This window comes from Gorilla gorilla, chromosome 2 (genome assembly GCF_029281585.2).
Source record: "Gorilla gorilla gorilla isolate KB3781 chromosome 2, NHGRI_mGorGor1-v2.1_pri, whole genome shotgun sequence".
NCBI classification, from domain to species: domain Eukaryota; kingdom Metazoa; phylum Chordata; class Mammalia; order Primates; family Hominidae; genus Gorilla; species Gorilla gorilla.
Window position 1 is genome coordinate 143,418,492 of NC_086017.1, and position 20,657 is coordinate 143,439,148.

The 20,657-nt window shown below is 39.6% G+C and overlaps 1 protein-coding gene and 1 pseudogene across 3 annotated transcripts in view; both read right to left on the reverse strand.

Annotated features, from left to right (window-relative positions):
• The window catches only part of CPNE4 (copine 4), a 747,750-nt gene that overhangs the window by 703,711 nt on the left and 23,382 nt on the right, over positions 1-20,657 (reverse strand). The gene's annotated exons all lie outside the window — the stretch shown is intronic.
• Positions 1,745-2,912, reverse strand: LOC134758094 (large ribosomal subunit protein uL30-like; annotated as a pseudogene).

Sequence of the window (20,657 nt, forward strand, 5' to 3'; positions counted from 1 at the left end):
AGTCTCTATGTAGGTATTCAGGCCAACAGCCCCAACTAAGGTCCAACAAGATGTGTGACTGAACAAGTCTTTAGATCTTTCCAGCCCTAGCTGGAACTATCTGCCTGTATTTACCATCATTGCTGTACCTGTTGGGGCATTCTCCCATCTCATGCCTCAACCAGGATGAGAGATTGCAGTGCCCTTGGGTCCTGTTCCTTTTCTGTCTTGCTGACTATGCCTCACCACCATCAAACACACTAGGCTACACCCAAACCCTGTCCTTCCTCTCACCTGCTTTGATTTGCTGTGATAAACTGCACTGCCTTATAGCTGAATCTCAAAATAGCACAAACACAGTGGTGCACAACATGACTATAATTAGGCAGTAAATAAGGAGAATGAAGTCATAGTCTAATACTTGACACTTGGCAATATAATCTGTTGAGATGAGCCTGAGACGTCTGATTTTTTTTTTTTTTTTTTTGGCACCTAAATCTAAGCAAATTGCACTATGTCTCCATCTCCACATTGGTATAGTACAAGGACCAACGATCAATAGATGACAAAGCTTTTACAAATCTCCAGCTTCACTTGGTAGAACCCCAAACCAGATGCAATTGCCTCAGACCCCTCTGTAGGCAATCCAGGATTCCCTATCAGGAGGGGAGTGCAGCCAGCAACAACTTCCTGGTCAGTAGCTACCACTCCTCCTACACACTCAGTCTCCTTTGGACCTGAGATCTCAAGCCTTCAAAGAAGTGAGATGTTCTCCTTCTCTCAAAATGTCATCTGGCACACAGCCCCTAAGCCTCTGCTCTCTACTTCCTTCTGCCAGGCAATGCCATCAACACTCTTCTTACTGAAAGGCCATGCGTTACACAGTACTACAATAATCCTCAAGATACTGAAAGTAATGCCAAGTGAAAGACCAAGGGGGTGGGTGGAGGGCTACCGGGCTGGACGAAATAGCCACTTGATTGCTAGTTCATACAAGATGTGGCAGCAACTCCTTTTCTGGCTGGAGATCTTGGATGTCACATCTTAGAATCAGGTGGCAAAGCATCTGTGAAGGGCAATGTGGCATCCCAGACAGTGGGTGGTGAGATCAGGAAGAAAAAATGGAAATCAACAGATGGTGGATCCTACAGCTGAGAACTGATTCTTCAATTTGACATGGTTGGCATAAACATTTTAAATGGAGCTTGGTAAAGATCAGGTTATTTTACCATTGACCAAGTTCTTGGCTTCTAAAAGGTCCTAAATTTTTGTTTCCTTTGCTTTCACGAATGTTTATTTGCTTTCCAGGAACTTCAGGGAAAAAGGTTAAGTAATGGAGGGAGGAAAGAGGGAGGGGTTGGCAGATCAAACACAGGACTTAGAAGTCCTAGATCTAAACCTTGAAATCCCCAGATATTTTATGTTATAAAAAGATGTCCCACTTTCAGAATCCAGTTCTGTAAATAGTTTTCAGAAGTCGGGGGACTTGCAAAGATTTAATTTGCCTGACAAAAATTTTCATTGGCATTTTCTATATTTCCTAGCGCCACCCTCTATGATTTTCAATCCCTAAACATCTAAATTAATGTGGACATCTGCTTCTAGCAAATATAGTCAGAGCTGCCCTGCCACTGCCAATTTGCAATCATAAAACCATAGGAATAAAGGAAGAAGAAGTTAAACAGAACAACTCAGCCCAGCTTCCCGGAACTGGGGCCTTTTGTAACTTGCTCCCCTCCTCCTACCCCGTATCCTGCCCCCTCTCACCGTGTCCCAATCTAATGTCGTAATTCAACTGCCAAATATGCATAATGGGAAACATAAACCACAATCCTATTTGTTCTGTAATCATTCAAACATCACCAAGTTTTTGTCAGGACAGAAAATGAAAACTATGTGAATAAATACTGCATTCGAAGAACCTGTACACCGCCAGCCATTTAAGCCACAAGCTTATAATGAGGAGAATCTCACACTTTCTCAAAAGGGTGGCACTTTGCTCCTGGCCTGATGGTCATTATGTCTCCCGGACTTGGCTCCAGCTCCAGGCCAGCACTGTCCAGTGGAAATGGAATGTGGACTATGAATGCAAACTACCTATGCCATTTTAAATTTCCTAGTAGCCACAGTCAAAGAGGAAAAAGAAACAGACTACATTAATCTTAATAATACTTTTTGGTTTTTTGTTTTTTTCAATTTGAGAGCAGGTACTGTTTATTAACTGGCTAGATTACAAAAAATAATTGTGGTAGGCATGTTTATTCTTCTAATAAGCCTGTCGATCTGGTCTTCCCTGTTGTCAGCATCTCCACCTTCTACAAAATTGGTGGTCCTTTTCTTCATTCCAAGTTGTCGAGAGGATAATTTGAAGGGCCACAGGAAGTTATTTGCTTCTTTAAGCATTTTCCAACAGTATAGATCTCATGAATCAGATCCTCCATGCAGATGAGGCCATATTTACCAAGAGATCGAGCAATCAAAGTATTATCTGTCGGAGCAAGTAGCTTCTTATTCATTTTGCTATAAACACATTTGTAGATTAGTATATTTACTGACTTCAGATTTGGGTATGCCCATGCAATATATGGTTCTACAAACCTCAGCACATTATTGAAGCCCTGCTGAGCTTCACAAAGTTTCTATTGAAGATTTGATGAAGGCAAAGAAGTTGCAACACCTTTCAGACCTTTGGGCTCACCCAATTGATAACCTCCGATCCTGAAGACAAATGCCAATTTGGGTTCTGCAGGTACATAGAAGTTGCCAGCTTCTCTTGCCATCCTCGATATTCGAATTTCAGTTCTATACATCTGCATATATTCCTTGTGATAGTGCTTTGCTTTTTCATAGATAAGCTTCCTCCTTGCCTTTCGAAGCATCTTTTGGGCAAACTTATTTCTCAGGCGCTTGATCTTCAGCTCTGTGAAATTCCTTCACTTTTTCTTAAGGGTTTCTGGCACAGCAGGAACCTTCTTCTTCTCTTCAATACCCTCCATGGTTCCAGCCCGAAAAGAGAGTTAACAATACTTTTTAACCCGGTACATCCAAAATCATTTCAGCATATAACCTATTTGTAAAAAAACATCGAGACATCTTATAGTCTCTTTCACACAAATTCTTCAAAACCCAGTATTTACACAATTCAGACTAGTCCCATTTTAGGTCCTTAATAGGTGGCTAGTGACTAGCTTAATAGATAGCACAGGTGTATGCAGATAAGGCTGTCCTTATTTATATGGCAAAGTATATTCCTTTCTAAAAGAAAATGCCCCTCCTGAGTTAGGCAACTGGAAATGGTAATTCCTTTTCCTTAAAGTAAGCTTACCAGATAAAACACAAAACACCTACTTAAATTTGAATTTCAGATAAATAACAAATTATTTTTAGTATGACTATGTCCTAGTATTGCATGGAACATACTTATGCTATAAAAATTACTCAATGTTTATCTGAAATTCAGATTTAACTGGGCTTCCTGTATTTTTATTTGGTAAATCTAGCAACCTCACCTGAATTCAACTCAAGTAAGAAATGGAGGGGGAGGAATAAAATATGGCAGCTGCTGAAGGCAGCAGCAGATGATGGTGCACCAGGAAGTCAGAGGCAGGCCTGCCACGAGAGCCACTGTAAGAACCACCGTCATTAAGGTTGAGTAATGGAAGCACCTGCCAGGAAGGCACACAGGCTGAGCAGCAGGTGTCACTGCCTCTCTGGAGCCTGCGCCTGTGCGCCTTGTTTTCTCTTTCTCTTTCCATGAATTTTACAAAGATATCTGCACATCCTGTAAGTATACACATTTTGCAAGACCTTGGTGTTAACATGGGATCTGCAGCTTCACAATTTGCTATGGATTTTCCATGCTAATAAAAATAAAAATTTTTAGGGGCCGGGCGCGGTGGCTCACGCCTGTAATCCCAGCACTTTGGGAGGCCGAGATGGGCGGATCACGAGGTCAGGAGTTTGAGACCAGCCTGGCCAACATGGTCAAACCCCATCTCTACTAAAAAATTACAAAAATTAGCCAGGTGTGGTGGCACATGCCTGTAATCCCAGCTACTCGGGAGGCTGAAGCAGGCGAATTGCTTGAACCCAGTAGGCGGAGGTTGCAGTGAGCCAAGATGGCACCACTGCACTCCAGCCTGGGTGACAGTGCGAGACTCCGTCTCAAAAAAAAAAAAAAAAAAAGAAAAGAAAAGGAAAAAACATATATATTAATAAGAGCTCATGCCATGGGTGAAGAGATAGAAGTATTGAGTTTTGTCTATGCACTAGGTATTCTTTTGTGTGCTCCAAGTGAGAGGCGGGAGGCATGCCCAAAACATTTTCCTCAAATTCCAAAATAGTAACCTAGTTAGAGCTAAGGGGCATAAGGATTACAGAACTTTTGAGAAAATGTTTTCTTCAGATGGCTAATGCTCTTGGCTAAGATCCAGACAGTCTGATGCAGTAGGTCAGGGGTGGGGCCTGAGAATTTGCCAATTTTAACAGTTTCCCAGGTGATGTTAATACTGCCGGTCCAGGAAACACGCTTTGAAAACCACTGTTTTAGATTATGAGAGTGTTTCCATGGGAATATAAATAGCACTTGAGACTTTTTGTTTTGTTCTATAGTTAGATTTTCCTCAAACTGAAAACTCAGAGAAGATAAACTGCTTCAGCAGTGATCCTGTGGGCCAGTGGCTTCCTTCTCATCAGCCCTGAATTTCCTCAGTCTATCCATCTGCCTCAGCCTCCAGCCAATCCTATGCTGGGTCATGGGAGGGTGACCCTAGCCAAACCTCAAGGCTACCATCACCCAGAAAGTTTTTTGTCTAGCCAGCTCAGTGGTAGTTAGGAGACCCACTGGGTAGCAAGGTCTTTGGGTCCCCAGAATGACTAGGTAGTTACTTTCCTGTCCAGGAGGAGGGAGCTCAGACATATTGGTCCCAGGCAAATGAGGAAGATGGAACTTTGTATCAGGGCAATAACAATAAGCCGCCACAAGATTTTCAGCATTTACCAAAGGCATTCTTCTGTTTAACATTTTCTGACTCAATACCTTATCTCTAGGCACCTTCTATCAGCCTTCCTTTCCAGCAGGCTTCTGGGAGGGCACGTTGTTCTCCTCCCTCTTTTATGGATTTCCTTCCTTAGAGTTCTCTCCAAGACTTCCCTTTCCCCGGGCCCCCCTTGCCCATGCCATCCATCCAATAAGGACCAAACACTACCCATTTAAGGATTTTATGACTAAATTAGAGTTACAAAGAACGCCCACATCAAACATAAGGAAGCCCTAGAGGTTCAAAACACCTTACCACATTCTCCTAGACTTTGTCTCTCTTCTACTCCAAGAAGCCCAGTTACCCTTTCTCCTCTCTTTTATCCCCAAGGATACAGAACATCAACCACATCAGCCATCTTGTGCCCTGCGTGCTGAGAGGAGCTTTTCTTCCATGAAGATCCCTTGACGCAGAGCCCTTCATTTTGGTAAGAAAGAAAGTTTAGGGCAGATCAATAATGGTGACCTAGGGGGATAATGAGCTTCCCCTTTATCTCGAGTGAGAAACGTTCCTCAGAGGAACTTAAAAAGGATCCTTGAGAACTAATGGAGAGGCAGCATGCTGGCTACAACAAAGACCTGATTTTCACTAAGTGTCTGCTTAGAATTTCACCCAGAGCTGTGGCTAGACAAACCCTAGCCTTGTCCCCAATTTATAGAAATAAACAAATTATTGTTAATAAACCTATGTTGCAAATTAAATAAATCTTAAAGTGCAAGCAATTATTTCCCTCTTACTATTCTTAATGGGGTCAGCTCATTTCCACGTGTAATAGCCAATGTCTGGAATCCATTTACCATTTGCTTTAGATGAAAATTTCTCTGGAAATCAAAACTAATATTCACTTTGTATATTCCTTCTCTTCTTTTGAAAGGGAAGTGACCAGGAAGACTTCATGTGTCCTGACTTCTTTCTTTCCCATTTCATTGTTCTAATAAACTAGTATTTCTCCTACTGTGGTCAGTGGGGCCACTTTCATAAGAAATACCTGGGATGGTTGTTAAAAATGCACATTATTGGCCTCATCCCAAACATACTCGAGTGGAGTGGGGACTTGCCCAGAAAATCTCTTCTAACAGCTCCTTAGGTAATTCTTATGTTCACTAAATTTTGAGAGCCACTGCAATAAGTACTGTTTATATTTACCCTACAAGTGTTTTAAAGGCACCAATGTCCCTAGAAGCCAGGGGTTTGACAAAACTACCCCTACTCTGGAGCTCCAGTTACTCTGCTGGTTTAATTATGGCCAAAAGCACAAATGTTATTCTAGGTGGGACTCAACATTGGGTCAAATAATGCTTCTTTGTTTTTTCCTGCTATACTTTGCCCTTTATTATTTCTTCCCCACTTCCCTGTCTTAGCATGCCATTATCCCCAATTCATTTCATACTTATTATTCATAATTCAATCTTCATACAATGACTTCTGTGATTCTATGACACTGTGATTCTATGACATTAACTCAGCTGACATTTCTAATCCTGACAACCTAATTCATCCTCCAGGTTAACAACATCAGTGCTTGCAGTACAGCTCACCCCTTTTCCTTAAGCCTGGAAACCACCTTGTTTATTCCTTTTTACAGTAGCCTGAGCTAAATTGATCCTTGTGAGTAAATCACCCTAGGTCTTCATTTCTCCAATTACATTGCCATATTGCCCTTTCCCACACATACTTGAAATACCAAGTTCCACCTTCAAGGTAGAGATAGCTTATTAAGCCCTCCTTTGTACTGGCCACATACTATAAACACATTTCAATTATTATAACTATCTCACTGCAATGTAATATTTGTTTACCTCTTTGTTTCCCCTACTAGATCTAAACTACTCCTAGGCAGGCATTCAATTAATTACTCTGCTGTCTCCAATATTTAGCCTAGTATCTGGCACAAAGTGGGCATTTGATATTAACATTGAGCTATACTACTCTCAAACTTTTATGGGCAAAGATGCTATGTCATTTAATGCTGCCCCATAAAATGCTGACTTGTTATGCCACTATTTATTCTCATAAATATTATGACTATATATATGTAATACATGCAATAATGTTTACTATATACAGTACATCTGAGCAGTGAATTTACTATATGTTTTTCTTATGGCCAGACTGCTGGTAGTCTAAAGCAACACTGTCTCCTAGAGTTCTCATTAATGATGGTAATATTCTATGTCTACACTGTCCAGTACGGTAGCCACTACTTACATAGAGCTAATGAGCTCTTAAAATGTGTCTGAGGAAGTGAATTTTTAATATTATTTTATTTTGATTGATATCACTGTAAACAGCCACATGTGGCTATGATATTTTAATGCTGTCATCCAGAAAGTACTAATGAACTCAACTGTGCTTCCTTCACTGTGGACACAGCCTGGAAATCTAGTGTTTGCTCAGCAGTGGTATTCCCAGAGCGGCAGCAGATGGGAACAGTCAGCTGAGTTACAGAGAAGAATTTTATCACTGACATCATTTAGAATTGCTGGTGCTCAGTGATAACAAAGCAGACCAATTTTTTGTCTTATTACTGTTTTTAAGCTCTTTACAGACAATGTGCCCACTCACTGCCTGCACCCACAGGGGACTGCTCCCACCAATACCACCCTTGTTACACCACTATCTTTGGTCACTTTGTCTCTTCCTGCCCTCATGCCATGTTCCACTGAAGGTTTTTGACTCATGATGGATAACAAAAAGTTTGCAAGTAATTGTGCTGAAAGTGATTCAAAAGTGGCGAGGAAGATTATCACACTGAGTATTAAAATACAACTTTTAAAGCAGCTCAAGATGCCTTCAGAGAAACGGCAGGGAAAACAGGGTGCCTGTCAAAAGTAGTCAGGGCATTACCACTGCAGCTTGGGAAGAATGACCAAAATTGAGGGAATCATAGCCTAAAAAACTTTGGCCTGAGGCATCTCCTAAAATTAGGAGATTTTAAAAGAATTCAAGGGCCAGACGTGGTGGCTCACACCTGTAATCCTAGCACTTTGGGAGGCCAAGGCAGGCAGATCACAAGGTCAGGAGTTCAAGACCAGCCTGGCCAAGATGGTGAAACCCTGTCTCTACTAAAAATACAAAAAAATTAGCTGGACATGGTGGCACATGTCTGTAATCCCAGCTACTCAGAAGGCTGAGGTAGGAGAATTGCTTGAACCCGGGAGGCGAAGGTTGCAGTGAGCCAACTCCAACTCCAGCCTGGGCAACAGAGTGAGACTCCATCTCAAAAAAAAAAAAAAAAAAGAATTCAAGGTAGTTACAAGATCAATTACAGAAAAGCGCCTTCAGAGAGGTTATGTTCTGCTAACACCACCTCTTGCTCATTTTGCTCATTTGGTTGGTCTCCCAGTTCCAGGAAATCATCCCATGCCTAAACAAGGAATGCCTATACTTCTCTATCAACCAGCTACCTAAACCCTGAACACCGATCTGGAAATGATAAACCATAAAAAATTAAATCCAATGTACAGAAGCAATGGATATTGCCGGCTGGGTGGAAATTCAGTAGTAATATGGGCCTCATCTTCTATAGCAGCCTGTGTGCTTACAAATTGGCCTAGAACATAAGGCACTTTTTAATGTATAAGTCTATTTGTTCCCATGCAAATAAATTCATTATATATTTAAGGGAGAAAAGCTTACAATATATCATGTGCAATATAATCCTGATGTGTATGTGTGTATGTATGTGTGGTAGCCACTAACTACATAGTGTATCTGTATATGTGGTACACATAGTACGTGTGTGAATATGTACTGTCTATACATAATCAGTGAACAAGATACAGAGGGTGGTAGAGAATGTAACCAAAAAGTAGCAGTCAATATGTCCATATAGTAAAATAACAAGTAGTTTGTTCCCAAATTCTATAATAAATGCAATCAAATAAGAAATTTTCTTGAAAAGCATAGAGCAAATAAGAAAAATTGTTATTTTTAAATGTCAGTATATTCAAATCTGTTCGTTATCAAATATATCTTGTAGGTTACCACCTTATCTGACAGCTCTCAAATTCTCAGATTTAGGTACTAGTGTTTTGTTTGTCTGGCGTGATTTGGTTTCATTTGTAGAATTCACTCATATCTATCTGCCATGTACAGCTAAAAGTTGTTTGCCTTGGCCAGTATAAGGATTTATGCTCACTTTTATCCTAAACAGCTTTTGGTCAATAATCGTTTGCCTAATGATGTCAGTAAAGCCGTGGATTGGGTGCATTTCCTCTTTACACAACTGCTCAGGAATATTGCATTTTATTTAGTATGATCTGAAACCATGGTTCTCAAACCTTTTTGAATTCAAGGACAAGACAAACTCTCCATAGACACCTGCCTCATCTATTTCTGCTCATCACTTTTAGAAACTGGACACTTGGCATTGCTTTCAGGTAGACACCAATAAGGTAAAAAGTTTTAAGAAACCATGTATCAAATTGCATTATTATTTTATCCACCAAACCAAAACATAGATACTGTCATAATACTAAATGCGATAGAGAGCTGCCTAAGATGGCCAGCTCAATGAATCTTGGGCATCGCCCACACACCACTGAAAATTCTGCTACTCTGGAGAGGGCCTGTGTTACAGGAGGGATGGATGGTAAGACCAGATACAGCCTATGCTGTAAATTGAGATCTAATGCAAACAAAAACAGACCTTTGAATTTTAAATTAGATATAAAGTTGTTTCACCATATGAGCAATTCTAAGGCAATTAGAAACTGAGGCTGCCTGGTCGGATGGTTGGACTTGCAGAACAAAATAACCTCGACAAACTAGAGCACTGAATGAGACAATCCTGGACATCTGGGTTGCGCTGCCAGCTCCTCCACTGATTGGCTGTTTGCTTTGGGCAAGCTAGTCTCTGTCTGCGCCTTCGCTTCCTTAGCTAAAATGTAGCCATTACTGCCTAACTTTCAGATTTGTTGTGAATATCAAATGAGTGTACGTGAAAGTAGAAATATAAGTTATTATGTTCAATGGTTATATTTCTTCGTTCATTCTCACAGAATTTGGGAAGGGAGGACAATTGAACAGGTATGCTCTGTCAGCCATCTTGAACAGGCAGATTCATTGTTAATATTATTATTGACAGGTAAGAAAAAATTTTGTGAAAAATGAGAGCTACCTATTCAGGCTTTTCCTAAGATGTAAATTATAGCTTGAGAGTCTTTTGAATCACCTACTGATTTGCCACTGCTGATCTGCTCAAAGTGAGCCTTCTAAACGCAGTAAGGAATTGACTCTAGACGTCTTCCTAAAGGAAGAGATCAGGGGAAGATGGGGTGATGGACAAATGGAGCAAATGAAGGGAGGGGGAAACTGAGGAACAGCTTATCTGCAGGATAAAAGCAGAAGATAACAAGGCTTGGGGCTCCTGAAGAGCCAGCCAAGAAGGGCAACCCAGACAACAGAGAAGGAAATCAGGACAAAAATGTCTTACTACTTTAGTATTTGGGTTAGCCCTTGTCTATTTCCCTGGAGAAATGAGCAGTACAAACCTTCAGTTTCTACTGAAATAAATATAACTGAATTTAAATGTTTAGGTTTAAAACCTTAATTTACTACTAAAATAAAAGCAATGACAAAAATCTTTGTTCTCAAAGCAGCAGAGACCTGAGGGGTGCTGTTCAGCTCCACCAAGAGGAAGTCAGAGACAAGAAGTGTCTCCTGGCATGCAGAAAGGGGTAAACAGGACACCAGCACGCAGTGTGGGAGAGAAAAGAGTGTGAGAGTAATCCAGATTCAAATCCAGACCGTGCCACTTCCACATTATGAGATCTGGGGGTGGATACTGAAATAATCCAAGTCTTCACTCTATCACTGGCAAAAAAAAAAAAAAAAAAAAAGCGGGGGGTGGGTAACGATGATAACACTGTTATGGGCTGAATTGTGTCCCCCCAAAAGTTCTTGTATTAAGCCCCTAACCCTCAGTAGCTCTGAATGTGGCCTTTAAAGAGGTAATTAAGATGAAATGAGATCACTGAGGTGGACCCTAATCTAGTCCTTATAAGAAAAAGAGATTAGAACACAGAAACACATAGAGGGAAGACCATGTGAAGACAGATGGGGAAAATGGCCATTTACAAGCCATGGAGAAAGGACTTCAGAAGAAACCAATCCCGCCGATAGCTTGATCTTGAACTTCCAGCCTCCAGAACTGTGAAGAAATAAATTTCTGTTGCCAAAGCCACCCAGTCTGTGGTACTTTGTTATGGCAGCCCTTTAATATCAATACCAATGTTACAGAGTGTTTGTGAGGATTAAATGAGAAAATATTAAAAAGCAGGAGAAAATAGACACTAAGTGGTTATCTTTCCATCCCTTTCCTGGTTAAAATGGTGCTCAATCTGCAAGTTGGCTATTTGGCCAGAAGAGGGTCAAATCAACAAGGGACCATGAGACAACAAAAGTTCAACCCATGAGGCTCTGAACTCTAAAATCTATCATTGTTACAGATTCTGAGTAACCTAAGAAACACATTAGTGCAGAAACAATTTCATAAAAATATTATTTTCTACTTTCAGAAGTTATAATAGAATTTTTGTGACCCTCCAAACTGCTGGTTTTCTAAGGTCTCTCAAAAAAAAAGCTTATATATGCTATTTGTTTCTATAGATGACTACCTGACTGAGACATAAAAAAGTTCATATTTCTTTTTTTTTTTTTTTTTTTTTTGAGACAAAGTCTTGCTCTGTCACCCAGGCTGGAGTACAGTGGCACGATCTCAGCTCACTGCAACCTCTGCCTCCCAGGTTCAAGTGATTCTCCTGCCTCAGCCTCCTGAGTAGCTGGGATTACAGACACACACCACCACGCCCGGCTAATTTTTGTATTTTTAGTAGAGACAGGGTTTCACCATGTTGGGCAGGCTGGTCTCGAACTCCTGACCTCATGATCTGCCCCCACCTCAGCCTCCCAAAGTGCTGGGATTACAGGCGTGAGCCACCACACCTGGCTGAAAAGTTCATATTTCATACCTATACCCAACTCTGTGACTCCAAAAGTAGAAGCAAGCCTGTCAACTGCCCACTGTTTGGTCCTTTGAAGTAACTGAGTAGCCAAGAGTCTCACTTCTTAACTACTGTGCGTTGTACTTAGCAATTCAGCAAGTTTTCCTCTCCTAAAGGCCAGTTCCCATAGACGTCCAATAGATGGCACTAGGTGGCTACAAGAAATAAAGTTTCTTTAAGGAAAAAAACAAAACAAAACAAAAAAAACTTTGTACTATAGAAATTTTCAAACAAATAACAAAACTAGAGAGAATATAATGAACTTCCATGTACCCATCAGCCAGTGTCAGCAGTTACCAACAAGTGGCCAATCATGTTTACTTATCCTGCCCACTGGATTATTTTGAATCAAATCTCAGACATCTTAATGTCATCTATACATAATTTTTAATAATTTCATAAAAAGTAAGGGCAAGATGAGCACCTTGATCAGGCTATAATCTGTCAGAATTTTTATTTGTTTTTTTAAATCTTGAAAGTTTAATTCACAAATAATTTTTTTTAATGAGCGATTTATACTGCTTCATTTCAGTGGCTCTTAAAGTACTGCAATTCATTGTTTTTTCTTCCTCACCAAACACCCCCTTTTAACTCCTGGCCCTTGTTTCTTCCACCTCTACCATTTTCATATCCTCAGGCTCCTTAAGCGATCATAAAGTAAAAACTTTACTTTTTTTTTAACTGATTTTGTTTAGGCAACTTACAGTTTTGTCAAAGTTTTATTACATATAGTTTTCCTGTTATTTATAATGAGAAGCATTAAGAAACAGGTCAGTGAAACAATTATATTTCCAACTAAACTATAGATTTTGTTCATGGGAAGTTTTTAGGTGAGTCTTGTGTTTAAAAACAACAATAATGATAATTTTTCATCCTAAGGGCATTATGATGTACTCTCCATAATTAACTGGGTTCTGACTCGATTTCACATTCACCACAAACCCTGACCACACATTCAGGCTAGAGAAGCAGGGGCTGTAAAACAGCAGACCTCAAAGAGCAGCATGGGGTGGGAAGAAACTGGACTTGGAGAAGATATGACTTGGGCCCTTGATCTGACCACCTATCACTACAGGACCTTGGACAAGTCACTTAGCCTCTCTATGCCTCAGTTTCCTCTTCTGCACTAAGGGAATAATAATACCTGCTCAACTTATCTAACACAATTATAGTAGAGATGGCGGGAGATGATTGTGAAAGCGCATTTCCATTCATAACATGCTGCACGCCCTCATGAAGTTAGGCAACATGGTGGTGCAGAGCAGGGGTTCAGGTGTCAGACAGAGCTGGATGTGAATCCTAGTGATGCGTGATCTTGGGCATGTGGCTTTACCTTTATGAACCTGTTTCAAAACCTATAAAATAAGGATAATTACAGAACACGTGTCATAGAGTTATTTTACAGATTAAAAAACACCTGTAGGTAAAGCATTTAGCAGAGGGCTTGACGTATTTCTAGGATAAAGAACCTCAGAATTATAGAAGCCAAATGGACTTTGGAGAATGTTTCTTAAGAGAACCCTTTAGGGCTGCTCATTCAAGCTTATCTCTGTTTCCTGGCATCAAACTCACCCCCGAGCTTCCTTAAACTTAACTGGCCCCTTGGCCCAATGTGGCCTTCCTGGGGTCCTTTAGACCAGGCCTCACCTCCTTGACGGAGGTTTTAATTAGAGCTGTACTTCTAGAGCTAAAACAAAGACAAACTGAGCTCCTGGGATGAAGGTCAGGGAATTCATGTTCTCTCCTCGGCCTTCTTGTTATCCCATGGGTAACTTCATGCAGTCATGTCCAGATGTTGCGTAAGGAAAATGGCTATTGCTGCTGTGCCACAGACAGTGGTGAGTTATGATGCCAAAATGCAATGACTCACTTGCTTCCTAATACCATTCACCTACGTGCTGCTTTATCCATCTCTAGAGAGGCTACAGCTGCGTGACTGGGGGTTTCCCCAAGCAATTTGCCTCCTCAGTCTCAAGTGGGAGGAACGTGGGAAGAAGCAGATGCCTTAGAATAAGTCTGGTCTCCATTCTCACAAAAGTCTGTGGGATTCGCAGCAAGGGAATTAACATCAATCTGATCTTATTATCTCATCTGCCATTTTAAAATCAGCCTCCCACTCAAGTGTGATATTTTATACTGTTGATGCTCTTAAAATTGGGATCTTAACAAAGAAAAGCTTACAACAGATGCATGACTACTGCTCAAATCATCGCTGAGGCACTTAGAGACCCAGAAAAGATCTTACGTTTGGCTTGCAGTGTTTCTAAGAGCAGTGGAATGAGGGAGGGTTTCTTCGCATATTTCCTGTGTAAACAAACTTACACCAGTAAACACAGCCACCTTCTCATCTTCTGTGACAGCAGCCAAAACTATTAGCCACAGCCAGGGCTTTTGATATTCATACAAAACCTAAATGTGACATGTAAACAGGAAGAGAGAGATATAGAGAGGTAATTACCCTCTTATAAGGAGAGGAAAGACGGAAAGGTGGTCACCAGGGATAGCATCTCTCTCCCACTCACAGAAGAAACTCTAGCATTTCCCAAACCTATCTGACCAAATGATTCAGTAAGTTAATAAATTACATAATAAATGACAAATGATACAGCATGTTAACACCAAGAGGGGACTCCTTGGTAAAAATAAATAAATAAATTCAAGAAATATTGGATTAAAGAAGTCACTTTACTGCAAGATTTATCAGAGTCTCTAGTATATGTGCCTTATAACACTCTAAGAAAGCCAAGTGTGTCTGAAGCATTTCCTAAATATATTTTACCATGAAACCCTTTACGTACAGATTATGTAAGAAATGGGGAAAAGTTCCCTAGACCTATATGTTTTGAAATCCTGTATGTTCAAAGGGTTGCATTATCCCACAGTAGGTAAAGATCCAAACATGGAAATAAGCAAACCTGTTTTAGGTGAAAGAGTTTGCATTCTGGATCTACTAATTGCTAGCTAAGTGCCTCTTGGCGCTTGTTCCTTTGAAACACACACTGTCATGAACTTGCCATCCCTCTCAGCCTCAAACTCCAGTTGCCATTAAAGGCAGTAGTCTATAACCATCTGTTATGGGTTGAATTGTGTCCCTCTAAATTCATGTGTAGAAGTACTAACCTTCAGTACCTAAGAATGTGACACTATTTGGAGACAGGGCCTTTACAGAGGAAATCAAGTAAAAATATAATTACAGTGGGGTCTAAACCAATATGACTCTCCTCCTTATAAAAAAGGAAAATTTGAATACAGAGACATGCTTACAGGAAAGACGATGTGAATTGAAAAAGAGAAGACGGCCATCTACAAGCCAAGGAGAGAGTCCCAGAACAGATCCTTCCCTCACAGTTCTCAGAAGGAACCAAACCTGTTGATAACTTGATCTTGGACTTCCAGCCTCCAGAATTGTAAAGACAATAAATTTCTGTTATTTAAGCCACCCAATGTGTGGCACTTTGTTACTGCAGCTCTAGCAAACTAATGTAGCATCTTTACAATCAGCTTTCACTGCATCTATTTATTCATCAAATACTTATTGAAAGCTTACTAATTCCCAAGACTGTTCTGGGTGCTAGAGACACAATGGTGAACAACTACAGGCATCTTCCCTGCCATTATGGATCTTACAGCCTAACAAGGAACACAGATGTGAAATCAAATAATCACTTACGAATGTAAAATTACTAATAGTAAAAGAAAATAACTAAAAAGAGACAATGAGGATGCTAAATCATTCACATAAGCAGGTGCCTGACCTCATCTGGGGTGTCAAGAAAACTTCCTTGAGGCAATGACATATGAGCTGGGACTTGAAAGATTAGCAGGAATTGGTAAAGTGAAAGGAGGATGTGAAAAGTGTTCCCAGCAGAGGGAGCAGCACATTCAGGGATAAGAGGGAAAGCTGAAGTGGGCAAAAGGAAGGCAGGGGGATTGAAGTCATCAAGGCCACAGATCACCTCTCAAGCAAGTCCTTGCAATCCAATTTTAGAATGTAGATATTTATCTTAAGACACCCTTTTATGACCTCAGATGAGTGAGCAATTCCATGTCTAAGTACATACCCAAGAGAATTGAAGACATAGGTTGGCATAAAAACATGTTTACAAATGTTCATAGCAGCATTATTCATTAAAGACAAAAAGTAGAAAAAACCCAAATGTCCATCAACTGAGGAATGGATACACAAAATGTGGTGTCTCCATCAATGGATATTATCCAGCCATTAAAATGGATGGATTAATGATATATGCTACAACACGGATGAGCTGTGAAAACATGATGTTAAATAAAAGAAGCCAGTGACAAAAGACCAACGTATTGTGTGGTTCCACTAATATTAAATGTCCAGAATAGACAAATCTATAAAAACAGAAAGTAAACCAGTGGTTACCAAGAACTGGGGGAAAGGGAAATAGAGAGTGATTGCTAACAAGTACAGTTTCTTCTGGTGATGATAAACTGTTTTCCATTCAGATAATGGTGATGTTTACATAACTTTGTGCATACACTAAAAAGCACTGGATCGCATACTTTAAAAGAGTCAATATGGCTGGGTGCGGTGGCTCACGCCTGTAATCCCAGCACTTTGGGAAGCTGAGGCAGGTGGGTTACAAGGTCAGGAGTTCAAGACCAGCCTGGCCAACATAGTGAAACCCCCATCTCTACTAAAAATAACAAAAATTAGCCAAGCCTGGTGGTGCACACCTGTAGTCCCAGCTACTCGGGAGGCTGAGGCAGAAGAATCGCTTGGACCCGGAAGGCAGAAGTTGCAGTGAGCCGAGATTGCACCACTGCACTCCAGCCTGGGTGACAGAGCGAGACTCCATCTCAAAATAAATAAATAAATAAATAAAAGAGTGAATGTTATGCTGTGTGGATTATACCTCAATTTTAAAATGTATGAGAAAAAAGGACAAAGAGAAGCACTTCTTTTTTTGGCAGTGTGGCAGACTGCATCCATTACCACTCCCACTGAAAACTAAATGATGCCACTAAAATAGTCAAAATATCTTTTAAGTATATTGATAAGCTTGCAAGAAACCAAGGAATAGTTAGAGGCCAAAATAAAAACGAGAAGAAGTAAACTGAATATTAAAGTTGGCTCTTACCTTGAAGTCATTTGCCTGGTCAAGTTACTGATTTTCTGTTTCCATGGCCTCATAGAATATGGAGGACAGGTGACAAAACCCACAGCCCAAACAACATGGATGATCTTATAGCAAACACCTCTATCTAAAGCTAGGATTTCCCAAAGGTATCCAATTTGAGCATAAGGGTAGACAATTAAGGTTGAGCCATAAGAAATTGCCAATATTTGATTATTTTTGACTTATGAAAAACAATTTTCTATGGTTCAACCTACACTTAGCCCTCAGTGATCCCCCTATCCAAACTCCCAGAAATTGCAAGGAAAATTGCACTTTAAAACTTGGAAATGAGTAAAGAGGAAAATAATTCCCTTGAGGAATAAATGTTCACTCAGAATTACATGTTAAGGAAAGACATTTTTGAAAAACAGGAACAAGTAAAGACATTTTCAAATGCCTAACAGATGGACCAACAGATTCTCACTAAAGAAATTTGTAATGAATGTTCATCCTACAGAAGAAAAGTGATTCCAGATGAAAGAGCCAAGATGAAAAGAAATGTCACTATTATATTAACCAAAATAAAGCTAGTAGAGCTACATTATTGTCCATCAAGATAGACTTTTAGACAGAAAGAAAAACAAAAGATAAGATGGTCGGCACATATTTTAAAGAGATGCATTCTCCAGGAAGAAATACTGACTAAATTCTTTCTAATAAAATATTTTTCAAATGTATTAGCAAAGGTGGACAGAAAACAAGAGAAATGAAAAAATATATCATAATGACAGTTTTCAATACACCTATCTCTGTAATTGACAGATCAAGACAAAAATCAGTAAAGACATAGAAAATTTGAATAAATCATAAGAAGCTTGATCTATTGAGGACTAACTGACATACACAGAATACTACAACCAAAACACCCAATCTTCTCAAACACAGAGGGAATCTTTATATACTGGACTGGAAATAAAGTCTCAAAAACTTTCCAGGAATTAGTGTCAGACACACTAGCTCAGATCACAATGTGATTAAGTTAGAAATAAATACCAAACACACAAAACCGCTTATGTATGGAAATAAACATACATCTGAATACATCATGGGTTATAGAAGAAATCTTAATAGGACTTACAATATATTCGGCAATGAATAATAATGGACTACCTCATTTTATAATTTATGAAATGCAGCTAAAATAGTACTTAAAAGGAAATATATAACCTTAAATATACCAATGAGAGGATGGGAGAGACTGAAATCAATAGCTAAGTCTCTCTGCTGATCACTTTCAGGGCACCCCTCTAGATCTATTGGTTGCCCTTCTGTCCATTGTTCTGTGCTTCCAAAAGGCTTACCTGTAAAGACTGCATCATCCCAGCTACTTTCCTGCTGACTTCCAGTTGGGTTTACTCAATGGGTGACACTCACAGGACATAAGAGATTAGAAAGAGAGATAAGGTTTTTTATATATCTGCTCCCTCCTTACTTAAAGCCATGGTTTTAGCAGAGGCCCAAGGTCATGGCTTTTTTGAGCAGCCCCTTTATCAAAGGTCTGGAAAGAGTCTACCTTCCCCTCACAACTGAGTAATGAGGCTTACTACTGTTGCTAGTTCTGGGTAACTCATCTCTTATTGGTTTCTTTAACCCTGACACATTTATGGAAATACTCTCCTCCTTACACTCTCTTAAGTCTTCCTTTGACTGTGCCATCTATTTCTTACCAGGACCTTGGCAGACAGAGCATCCCACTTAAGAAGTTAAGAAAAGAGAAACAGAATAAACCCAGCAAAAGTAGATGGAAGAAAAAATAAGGATAAGTAGAAATTAATGCAATATAAAGCACATATACAGTAGAGAGGACCAACAAAGACAAAAGTTGACAAACTATTTGCATGATTGAGCAAGGAAAAAAATAATAATAAAAATATAAAGGACATAGCTAAATATAATGTCGAGATTTAAAAGATACCAAGAGAATAGTATAATTTTATGCCAATAAATTTGAAACAAAGAAATGAATAAATTTGTAGAAAAATATAATGCAATTTCAATTAAAAATCCAGAAGATACAACACTATCAATGAGTGTCATGCATCCATCTCAGACAGGAATCCAGGAGTCAATCATTAAGTCAATTATTAAAGAATTTTGTGAGCTGATTGTTAAACTGTTGGTAGCTTGATGTTGGCCAGGGTGGGAGTATTCACACTACAAAAATAAGTGAACACTGCAACAATTATAGAATTTGAGTCATTAGTTAAAACTCTGCCCACAAAAACTTCGGGCTTCAAGGGTTTAACCAGCAAGCTCTATGAAACATTCATTAAACAAGTAATTCTAGTCTTCTATAAACTCTTTCAAGTAAACAGAGAATCACTTGATGAGTTTAGCATAACTTTGAGGTCCAATATGATGAAGTATGAATGAGAAAAGTCACAGGACACTCTTATTACTAACCAAGCAAAAAATACTAAACACAAAGTAAAGCAAATCCAGTGATGTGTATAAAATAAAACATGAATAAAATGGATTTTTCCCAGAAATACTTTCATTAGAAGGCATAACACTAGAAAATCTTTTTTTTATTTTTTATTTTTTTATTTTTTTTATTTTTTTTTTTTTTTATTTTTTTTTTGAGACAGAGTCTTGCTCTGTCACCCAGGCTGGAGTGCAGTGGCACAATCTCGGCTCCGCCTCCGGGTTCATGCCATTCTCCTGCCTCAGCCTCCCGAGTAGCTGGGACTACAGGCGCCCACCACCACGCCCAGCTAATTTTTTGTATTTTTAGTAGAGACGGGGTTTCACCATGTTAGCCAGGATGGTCTCGATATCCTGACCTCGTAATCTGCCCACCTCAGCCTCCCAAAGTGCTGAGATTACAGGCGTGAGCCACCGCGCCCAGTCTAGAAAATCTTTTAATTCTCCACTTAATAAATTTATGAACTTATGTCATCATCTCAATAGATTAAAAAGAACCTCAATAATACTCATCATTTTAAAAAAGAAGAAAAACTCCTAACATACCGAGAATAGGGGAGAATTTCTTTAACCTAATAAAGAGTAACCCCCACAAATTCCCACCCCCAGCAAAAGAAAAAGAAAAAAATGTGGTAACACATTGAATGCATTTTTTGTAAAGTCAGAAACAACTCATGGGCACTCAATGACTTTCGCTACTTCTATGTAACATTGTGCTAAGGGTTTTAGCTAGCATTTTAAGGCATGGAAAAGAAATAACCTGTACAAAATAACAAGGCTTATTGCAAAATATAGCGTGGGAGAAGGTAGCTGTCACCATTCTCAAGGAGGAAGTTTAAACCCAATATCTATACTACAACAAAACTTGAAGGCAAAGAGAAAAGATTTATAGAGAAAGACCCAAGAAGCTAGAAAAAGTTTCCCTCCTTCTTCTTCCATAATGATTTTTCTGACAGGTGAAGCCACCGCCACCGCCACCACCACCACCACCACCACCACCAGGGAATCATTAAGAGCCCTTAGATCTCACCAGGTAGTATAGAATCCGGAAACACAGTGAG